Raw genomic sequence first — 10,502 nt, 5'->3', positions numbered from 1 at the left:
CAAGGTGTGCCAGGCCAGGTATATGGCACCAATAAATAATGTTTTCAATTTACGGTGGCTAAGTGGTTAGCAATTCTGCCTTACAGCACTGGGGTCATTAGTTCAATTCCCTACCTTATCTGTGAGAAGTTTGTATGTTCTCCCCGTGTTTGCGTGGGTTTCCTCCGGGTGCTCCGGTTTCCTCCCACACTCAAAAATATACTGGTAGGTTAATTGGCTGCTAACAAATTGACCCTAGTCTGTGTGTCTGTCTGTCTCTTTCTCTGTCTGTCTGTGTGTGTGTGTTAGGGAATTTAGACTGTAAGCCTCAATGGAGCAGGGACTGATGTGAGTGAGTTCTCTGTACAGAGCTGCAGAATTAGTGGCGCTATATAAATGGTAATAATAATAAAAATAATATTAATATATTTTAAAAGAAAACTTCACCCAAATGACTATATTTAATATTCTATTAATGCAGTTTGCAAAAAAGCCTGCACTGAGCGGGAGAGAGGAACTCCTGTATGGACTGTTAGAAAGATCAGGAAACCCACCAGATTATGTAAAAGGCAGAGAAAAAATAAGCCTGTGCTCAATATATCACATATTGTATGTGGTACCAGCTGCGTGGCAATATAAATCCCCATACATGTATACAAAACAAAATGACACTTGACAACGCTTATCCTTTACACTGTATATCTGTGTGTAACTAACAATATGAAAACATTAGGTATTTTTTTATATTTTGATCAAATCATTTAAGCCTGCATCCCAGCGTCAAGGGCACCTCATTATATGCAGGTCCTACACTGACTTATGTACGTTAAAAAAGCACTCACCTCCCAGGTATAGGGATTTACATCTAGCAAGGGCTGTGAGCCACACCCAAATGAGCCTTAAATAGGCTTGATGGACAACTGCTATGACAACATAAGGCAATATTATGAGACAAAACCAGAAAAAAAATAAGCCTGCACTCGGTATATCCCATATTATATATGGTACCAGCTGCATGACAGTATAAATGCCCATATATTTATACATGGGCAGTTAGAGTTCTTTTATTTAAATTATCTAACATTTCATGAAAATATGTTTTTAGCTTTAGATTAAGTTACATTTTAAGGACAGTTGTCCAAAAGTGGAGTACTTATTTATAACATAAATGATGACTTGTGCTCACCCTATAAATCAAGAGTGTGCCCGTATTTAAACAATATTTGCCCCCTGGAGTTCATTATATATTGTCCTGCGCAATAAAATATTGGCAAAAGCGAAAAATTTACTCTGCAAGCCCTTAATTTTTATTGTTTGTAAATTACATTTTGAACTTTTATTATGGTATATTGCTATGGCATACATGTGGCTGTTTCAGCAAGGAATACATATATTTCCCCTGATTCAGGATCTGTCCCTATTCCATTGTAGGTTTCATATTATTCTGCTTTTGGTACATTTTTATTTCAATTTTAATTCTTAACTAGTAACTTAATCAGACTGAACTTTTGTGACCCCAGTTTGCTTTTATCCTGCCTTTCATATATTAACTCTAACTTTGTGCATATTTGTTGCACATGCAGTCAATGTAGCAATTGATACAAACCTCTATTATGTGCTACAGTTTGTGAAGTGTTGTGTGTGAAGCACAACCGTAAGACAGAAGAACAGTAAATCAATTTGTTGGTAAAATATATTATAGCTGTCACTTTATACAGTACTGTACCTGGTTCCCATGCGCCTAAGCGTGACTTTGTGTGGGAGAAGTGATATGTTCTAGAAACTTGGATGACTAACAGACAGATGCATCTCTAAATGAAGAATACTTTTTGTTTTTTCAGACTGAATGTGTATCTTTTTGTAATGGTTGATTACCTTTTTCCAAGTTAATTAGGATAAAGGTTTCCTTTTTTTCCTACCTAGCTATAGTTTTGCATAATGACTGTCTCAAAACTGCCTAATAATGAAATATTAAATAATAACAAAAATTGTAGATAGGTAAGGCTGTACACTGAAATTAAAAGAAAAAACAAAACAAAACTTTATTTAACATTACATTTTTTATTTAGCTTTCTTATTTTTAAGAAAACAACACTAAATATAAAAAATCCAAATATGCCATATTCACCTATATGCATAAATAGCCAATAAAGATGAAAATGTATTCATTTATGTTGCTATAATGTGATTGCAAATTTTAGTTAAAATAGATTGCATGTCTACAGAAACAGAAGAGGGAAACTTAATTTTGGTGGAAAACTGTCACATACCTAATTAGAGTGAATAGGCAATATCTGTTTTTGACAATATCATGTGTTATCTGCATATTAAATGTTGTGTAGCAGTATTTAGAAATTTGTTTACCCTCAGAGATCAAGCAATAGAAGAACTTCAAGACAACCATTCTGATTCCTTTGATGGTAATTATGATTATTTATGTGCGTGTAAGGAAGGGGTATAAGTAGCACTTTGGGCCTGATTCATTAGGGCCCGCAGAGTGAGCGCAATATGCATTTGTTTTAAAATGCAGGTAGATTGGGTATACCTACACCCAAATTCAACAAGGAGCGGATGTAAAGATACGTGTGGTGATGAATATGGGTTTAGATCTGCTCTGCTCTACTAGACAAGACACTGTAGGATACATCCAATACGTATGTGGAATATAACGCACAAACAAAAAAATAATTAAAAATTATTTCACCTGTTAACAATATATAGCCATTAATGATAAAACATTAATAAATAACAAAAACTTTTTTGTCTATGAAATACATTTATTAGTATGTTATGTAGGTCTACTGTTCATAAAATACATTTTTACAGTTGCTCATGATTGCAAACACATATTCTTGCAAGCATACAGAGCCGTCACCACTAGTACTTGGAAGACCTGTAGCTGGAACAAGAAAATACAGCTAATTAACAAGCATCTGAAAGATGTCCAGAGCTTGAATAGGACGCTGCTGCAAGCACCAGAGATAAGGAACATCCTTACTGTACAGCCATGGCCAAAAGTTTTGAGAAATAAACAAGTATTGATTTTCATAAAGTTTGCTGCTTCTGTATTGTCAGACCTTTTTGTCAGATGTTGCTATGGTATACTGAAGTAAAATTACAAGCATTTCATAAGTGTCAAAGGTTTTTATTGATAATTACATTAAGTTTATGCAAAGAGTCAATGTTTGCAGTGCTGACCCTTCTTTTTGAAGACCTCTGTAATTCGCCCTGGCATGCTGTCATTCAACTTCTGGGCCACATACTGACTGATGGCCGCCCATTCTTGTCTAATCAATGCTTGGAGTTTCTCAGAATTTGTGGGGGTTTTTTGTTCACCAGACTCTTGAGGATTGACCATGTTAAATATGATTTTTTGTTAAGGCCTCATAAGGCCTTTGTTCAGCCATTTTATTGTAACTTGTATAGAAATATTATTTGCTAGAAGAGATTATTCATTTTTCTGTTAACTTGCAGTTTTGCAATATGTGAGCCTATGGCCTTGAAGTTGAACTAATAGAGAACACCTGAAGAATGTAACCAGTTATGAAAACAATAATGAGCTTCATATCCAGCTGGTAGTATGGGAACTGTATCCATGGTGCTGCACATAGCATATCTCCAACTCCCCTTGAGATAAGAAATAATAGGCTCATCTGTCCTTAGAAGGGGGAGAAAAGTAAACACCTCAAGAATACGTGAGAAAGTTAATCAGTAGCGCTTCTCATAAACTAGTGGTATAAACTATTGTATGCATATGACGTAGGATTCATTTATTCAGTAGCCTATAAAAACCTGTATCTTTGTATCAATAAACTAGAGAATATTCCTTGCATACAGAACTTGGTCTGTGTCAATTCTCTCCAGCTGATTGAAGCGCTTCCAGATATACTTGACACCACAGGCTGACTTGGGTCACAATTTTAGATCTAACAACTTGGAGGTCGCCACAGAGATTCGCTGTCCAGCAGGCTACAAGACAGACAACGGAGGTTTCCCAGCACATTGAACCCCAACATCCGCGGTCAGTAGATTTCTACTCGTTGGTCTTCCTAGTCTGGGTCACCTCATGTCTGTCTGAGGCACCTGACACGCGAATTTGTGAGTCTCAAGTATCATCTGATTAATATAATACAGTATTAACCCAATTTGTTTACTGTAATTGTATTGTTGATTAGATTTTTGAAAGATGATTGAATTTTGAGTGCATGTGTTTGTACCTATGTATGATGTATAAAGCATAAAAGTCACATAAGACATTGATCAAAGAAGCATGTAATGGAATAGAGGGATTTAGAGAGTTATTGTTTTGAACATTGAGTGAACATTTTAGACATCATCCCCAGAGGTATATCAAAGAAGGGAGATTCTGTAATCTGCCCAAATTGTGTAAGAGAGATTTCCAAAAGACCTTCGTCCCAGATACTGTCAAAGAAGCTATTTAGCACGGACATCCAGTACAAGGAGTCCACAGAACGGGACGTCCAGTGCAAGGACAACCCACAGAAACTAGATAAGAGTCCCGATTTGGACTCAACAGAATACTGTCAATACGAGTAATATAGATAGTAAACAAATGACAGCAGCTCCCTCATAGATATGATGCACAAAGACTAAAGGAAATGGGGGAGTAGAAGGTCTGCAGGGAATTTTTCAAGAAAGCGGGGACAGCCAAAGATATGTGTGGATGGAGAAACAAAGGTGTTGCAAGTGGTAATGTGACAAGAACAAAGGGGTATTGAGATCAAACCCCAAGAGATTGTTTGAGGTGGCACAGGAAAGTTAAGAGATCTGAAAAGTCGAAATATATGTGGATAAGCTAAATGCATCGGAAGCTGAATAATGAATCAAGTAGGTTGTATATTATAAATGTATGTTTGATCCTGTGCAGCTGAATAAGTGAAATGTGCCCCTCCCTTATTCTGTGTAAATGATTTCAGTGTGTTGAGATAAGAAGCACACTGTTTTTTGTTTTTTGACAATGTATGTAAAATTAAAGAAATGTGTCCGGAGTGCTGATTGATGATAACATGTTGAAGCTAACTTGTATTTAGTGTAATGCTGGGACTTGTAGTTCCACAGCAGTAGGCTGGAAGATGTCAGTTAAGTTTTCTTTCTCTGTATGTGAGTTTTGTCTCCGTCTTACTGCGTGTGAGAGAGATCCGTGATAATTCACATTGTTTGTTCTCTGTCTTAGTGCTCTATAAGGGAGATGTTTGATTTACTTTAAATCACAATGTTTGTCTGTCTTGTCCGTTTTTTACAAGAGACATGTTTCAAGGTTGAAAAAGTTGTACATTCATTGCTTAATGATAAGCTTTTAAAAAGATACAAAAGAAGTTTTAAAATGTTTGGTCCGATTGCACGGACAAGATTGTAAATAATGTACATTATCACTATAAGTACTAGTGTCAGAACAAAGCTGGCTGGGATCCAACAAGCCGTTTCTGTATTTGAACAAAATAATTTTGTTTCTGAAGTTCAGAAATATAGCCTTCTCTTTAATGAAGTTGAGAATTGTGGGAGTGAGCTTACATGCTGTTTTTATCTGTGTTAAAATGGCGCTGATGAATGTTCTCAGAAATCAGGAGGGTTTGTTATGCCTTTAAAGAAATGTTACGAGATAAAATGTCGTCTGTGAGCGAGACTTAAGTGAATATATTTTTACTTTGAACACGAAAATCACAGAATCTAGAAATATTTGTGAATATTTGGTCACGGGAGAGAGATTTTGTTGAGAAAATGTTGAATGATTTACAGACACAATGTATTGTGTCTAACGAGAGTACTCTGATTTATGAGACAGTGCTGCTTTTAAAATGGTTGAATACTTGGAACCAAGATTCCAGATTGAATGTTTCTAAACCCGGAAATTTAATTAGTGTCATTTAAAAGGGCTGTACTAAGAGATGATAAGAAAGGAGTGGCTTTGAACACTCGCCCAGGTCTCGTCACTTTGACATTCTCTATTTGTGAAATTAGGGACTGCCCCTTTGAGGAAATCAAGGCATGGAACGCATAGCGTCACAGTTAAGCTTTTAGCAGCTGTTCACTGGTTACCTGATAACAGTATACACGCATGTTACAGTTACAGTAATTCCCAGTAAATAAATGTTAATCTCTATGCAAAAGTTTTTTTATTCACAGGTCTCCAGCTGCAAAGACCCATTAGGCAATCCAGATTGCATTGATTTAACTTCCAATGCACCATCTTTGCACCACAACAAACATAAGTATGAAGATATACAGCACAAAGGACATTCCCTCCTATTGTGAAATGAGTGACATATAACACTTGCCGAGCGCACTGTGTATTTTCTTCCTCCCTTTCCTTTTTTATTAGAAGAAAAAAAAAAAAAAAGGAAGCACAAGAGGCCCCAGAGCCTCTCATGTTCACAGATATATGTTAAGACCTTCAGACAAGGGGAATCTGAGTAAACTGTATTTTAAGTTTTTTAAAGGTCCAAGGGAGACCAGAGAGGGGAGTTCATTGATATTAGCAGGAGGAATATAGATTGCACGTTATTTTCCTTTGCTGTGCGCTGTAGATGTGTACTAGACTAGAAAGGAAAGCCAAGTTTGGAAGAACCAGACTCAGGCCCATAGTAATGTATAGATCATTATACATAATTAGAAAATTCTAATATGAAAGTTTAACCCAACCAAATAAAGAAAAGAGCAACCCATGACTACAGGGGTTTACACCCAATGCAGGAATGTGTTTGTGAGTATTGTGGCCCAACACATTATTATATACACTAATAGAACTGATGATGTGGCTTATTAACAGGTTATTTAAGCTAAGTGTTTCTCTTCCAGAAGAATTAAAGTTACCACATCTGTCTTAACCGTTGTACTGTACACTCCATCTAATGAGTGTAAACTTTGTGGAACTCAGAAACCAAGAACCTTGTCCTTGGATTCCACATGCTCCTTACTGAAGCCTATCCTAATGAAGTAGCACTGCTTACTCCCAGTAACGTTACACTTAAGCAGTGCACAATGTTGAATCCTGCTGCCTTATTGCAGCAAGTTTCAAAAGATGGGAGAAGTACCTGTATATATTGGGGTTACCCTAGGGATTTGGGGGAATTCCATTCCAGCTTGAACAGAAAGAAAGGAAAAAAAAAAAAAAATGCTCGGGCTTTGAGAATGTGCTTGTCTGTGTCAACTTCTTTAGTCACTGGCTGGAGACATGGCTGTATAGAAAAGCAAATGCTAAAGCATTAGCCAAGAAAATTGCGAATGAGGTAATCTGATGATATGGTGTACCAGAGGTCATTGTAAGTGACAGAGGGATACACTTTACGGGGCAAGGATTCCAGAAACTATCACACCCCCTACAGATCCCAAAGTTCAGGATGTATGGAGCGCCTTAATGGTACACTGAAATTGAAAATGCAGAAAATAATGGCTGAAACAGGTCTGCCATGGATCTCATGTTTACCTGCACTCAGTAAAAAATACTGCTAGGAAAGACACAGGTTTAACACCATATGAGATATTGTTTGGCACAGCAAACAGAACAGGCTGTTATTTTCCATAGCAACTACACCATGTATATAGTGATTTGTTGAATTATGTTGCCTTATTATAGAAACAACTAACTGAAATACATGGTCAAATATTCTCCTCCATTGCAAACCCTAATTTTGATACAGGTACCCATAAACTGCACCCTGGGGGGCTGGGTGGTCGTGAGAAAGCACATCAGGAGAAGTCTTGAACCCAGATACAAGGGTCCTTATCAAGTCCTGTTGACGACTCCCATGGCAGTGAAAGTACAGGAAAGAGACACCTGGATTCACGCATAACACTGCAAAGTCTTCAAATCAGGGGAGTCTTGTTCTGATAAATAGAAATGACTGTCTCATTGTATTGATATGTCTTGCCAGAATAATTGTGACTGAAGTAGGGATTAAGGCCTCCCTAACCCAGTATGAAACAGACAGTTAAGTGACATATTGCCTATGCCACTGTGAGAAACATATGGGAAGGAGTGCTCAACAATTTGCACTCATAGTAGAGTAAACTCTGAAAATGTCTTTGTGCAGATGCATAACCTCATTGGTAAAGTTGTCAGTAATGATTCATGTTGGATATTGGAAATATTGGCATTAGTAGCAAATGGTTTAGCAATCCTGTTGATCGTATAGGTGATAATGAAACTAAATATATGGCTGATTAAGAAGTTACTGACACTTGATCGTTGTCTCTCCAAAAAGGGAACCACTGAAAATCCCGAACCTCTGATGATCACAGAAATTACTTCTGAAACCTGACCAGACTATGAGTGTCATGAATTATTTGGACTAGCAAAGCCAAAGAACTGCAGAGTTTGCAACAAGAAACTACTAAAGATTGAACAAAGGACATGCAAGGCCTGCAGAACTACTATAGACTCATTAACTATCTTTTAAGAAACCATCTTTTAAGAAACCATCTTCTAAGAAACCATCTTTTCTAGACATGGACATTTGCCAAAATGCATCTCCTCATAAATCAAGTTAGGACAGGGAGGATCACAGGCTTATTAGTGGGGGATGAGTTGACAGATTCCTAAGGGGACCAACTCTATGCATGTGGCCTCCTACATGTGTATAAGTACCTGCTTATTAAGAATGTGGTTCTATAGATAGGATTAGGTAGGTAGGAGGAGAAAGGGTCGAAAATTGAATAAAAGATGGGAAATGTTAAATATGATTTTTTGTTAAGGCCTCATAAGGCCTTTGTTCAGCCATTTTATTGTAACTTGTATAGAAATATTATTTGCTAGAAGAGATTATTCATTTTTCTGTTAACTTGCAGTTTTGCAATATGTGAGCCTATGGCCTTGAAGTTGAACTAATAGAGAACACCTGAAGAATGTAACCAGTTATGAAAACAATAATGAGCTTCATATCCAGCTGGTAGTATGGGAGCTGTATCCATGGTGCTGCACATAGCATATCTCCAACTCCCCTTGAGATAAGAAATAATAGGCTCATCTGTCCTTAGAAGGGGGAGAAAAGTAAACACCTCAAGAATACGTGAGAAAGTTAATCAGTAGCGCTTCTCATAAACTAGTGGTATAAACTATTGTATGCATATGACGTAGGATTCATTTATTCAGTAGCCTATAAAAACCTGTATCTTTGTATCAATAAACTAGAGAATATTCCTTGCATACAGAACTTGGTCTGTGTCAATTCTCTCCAGCTGATTGAAGCGCTTCCAGATATACTTGACACCACAGGCTGACTTGGGTCACAATTTTAGATCTAACAACCACAAGCTCTCAATGGGATTAAGGTCTGGGAAGTTTCCTGGCCATGAACCCAAAATGTTTTGATCCCTGAGCCCCTTAGTAATCACTTTTGATTTATGGCAAGGTGCTCCATCATGCTGGAAAAGGCATTGTTTGTCACCAAACTGGATGGTTGGGAGAAGTTGCTCTGGGAGGAAGTTTTGGTACCATTGTTTATTCATGGCTGTGTTCTTAGGCAAAATTGTGAGTGAGCCCACTCCCTTGGCTGAGAAGCAACCCCACACGTGAATGGTCTCAGGATGCTTTACTGTTGTCATGACACAGGACTGATGGTAGCACTCACCTATCCTTCTCTGGACACGCGTTTTTCCAGATGCACCAAAGAATCTGAAAGGGGATTCATCAGAGAAAATTACTTTATCCCAATCCTCAGCAGTCCCATCCCTGTACCTTTTGCAGAATATCAATCTGTTCCTGGTGTTTTTCCTGGAGAGAAGTGACTTCTTTGCTGGCATTTTTGACACCAGGCCACCCTCCAAAAGTCTTCACCTCCCTGTGCGTACCAATGCATTCACACCTGCCTGTCATTCCTGAGCAAGCTCTGCACTGGTGGTGCCCCGATCCTGCAGATCAGACAACTTTAGGAGACGGTGCTGGTACTTGCTGGACATTCTTGGGCACCCTGAAGCCTGCTTCACAACTATTGAACCTCTCTCCTTGAAGATCTTGATCATCCAATAAATTGTTGACTTAGGTGCAATCTTACTAGCAACAATATCCTTGCCTGTGAAGCCCTTTTTATGCAAAGCAATGATGACTGCATGTGTTTCCTTACAGATTACCATGTTTAAAAAAGGAGCACAATGATTTCAAGCACCACCCTCCTTTTAAAGCTTCCAGTCTGTTATTTTAACTCAATCAGCATGACAAATGATCTCCAGCCTTTTCCTCGTCGACACTCTCACCTGTGTTAACGAGAGAATCACTGACCTGATGTCAGTTGGTCCTTTTGTTGAGTTTAAATACAATGCAAATGTTGTTTTTGGGATAAAGTTAATTGGCATGGCAAAGAGGGACTTTGAAACTATTTGCAATTCATCTGATCACTCTTCATGACATTCTGGAGTATATGCAAATTGCCATAATAAAAAACTTAGGCAGCAGACTTTGTAAAAATAATATTTATGTCATTGTCAAAACTTTTTGCCATGACTGTACATTGATTATGGGCACACATTCCTTCACCACCCTGTTCCTTTCCTGAAATTGTACGTTGCAC

General features: G+C 37.8%; 1 long non-coding RNA gene across 1 annotated transcript; it reads left to right on the top strand.

The window, feature by feature from the left end:
* The first annotated feature begins 3,339 nt into the window (after positions 1-3,339).
* Positions 3,340-9,149, top strand: LOC142138773 (uncharacterized). Its single transcript, XR_012688114.1, has 2 exons — positions 3,340-4,827; positions 7,638-9,149. It is a non-coding gene; the product is annotated as an uncharacterized LOC142138773 (long non-coding RNA).
* Positions 9,150-10,502: the final 1,353 nt, after the last annotated feature.

The sequence above is a fragment of the Mixophyes fleayi genome, chromosome 2 (genome assembly GCF_038048845.1).
Source record: "Mixophyes fleayi isolate aMixFle1 chromosome 2, aMixFle1.hap1, whole genome shotgun sequence".
NCBI classification, from domain to species: domain Eukaryota; kingdom Metazoa; phylum Chordata; class Amphibia; order Anura; family Limnodynastidae; genus Mixophyes; species Mixophyes fleayi.
This window is presented reverse-complemented; position numbering and strand designations above follow the sequence as displayed.